Source organism: Limulus polyphemus, unplaced genomic scaffold, assembly GCF_000517525.1.
Source record: "Limulus polyphemus unplaced genomic scaffold, Limulus_polyphemus-2.1.2 Scaffold2240, whole genome shotgun sequence".
NCBI lineage: Eukaryota > Metazoa > Arthropoda > Merostomata > Xiphosura > Limulidae > Limulus > Limulus polyphemus.
The window spans coordinates 64212-65145 of NW_013667850.1; positions in this window are offsets into that span (position 1 = coordinate 64212).

The window sequence follows — 934 nt, forward strand, 5'->3', positions numbered from 1 at the left end:
CAGTCTAATCTGTGTTCTTTCTAATTTACATCAATGAAAGCATACAATCACGAAACACATACAAATTTCTACATATTGTTTCTATTGTTCATTTACAAGACTAACGAACCCGTATATGATGTCAAACCTTGATACTGTTCAACATTACTTCACACGCGTATAGAGAGTTATTGTAAGAAAAAAGACATGTAAAGCTTTCTTTAACTCAACACACAGTTTACCAAGTCTAACTCATTGAAGATCACTGACAGACTGGGTTAGGAAAATATACAAGTTAGAAAAACCATCTGCTTAGAATGACAAAGGTCAGTTCTGAGTTGACCAAGTGTATGTGGTTTGTGAAGTAAGTACTGTGTTGCAATGTAGAAGTAGAGCAGAGTTTGAAGAAATAAAAGTAAAGCGTGACAGTCCGAAGTGTTTGATATTTAAGGCTACTGACAGGCTTGGTAGAAAAGAATGAAAAAGTCTATTTTGCTATAACTGGCTAGCTAGTCGAAGGGATTGAAGTTTTAATAACAATTCAGTGTTTGTAACAAAAAAAAACGGTTAATTTAATAATTTTATAATAATATACTCTAATTAATATTCATTTTACACAAGTAATCAAAGTTTTCTTTATTTTAGAAATTATACAAAACTTAAGTTATCAACACATATTGAAACATTTGATAAAACTTCAAAACACACTAGGATAATATTTACAAAAGCTTCTTGAAAATCGTGAAATCGACGATCTTACTCAAAAACATTATTTTTATAACACTAACTAAAGAAACTTTGATTACTTGCCCCCTTGGCCCGGCATGGCCAGGTGAATAAGGCGCTCGACTCACAATCTGAGGGTCGCGGGTTCGAATCCGCATCCCACCAAACATGCTCGCCCTTTCAGCCGTGGGGGGGTTTTTATGTGAAGGTAATTCCCACTATTCGTTGG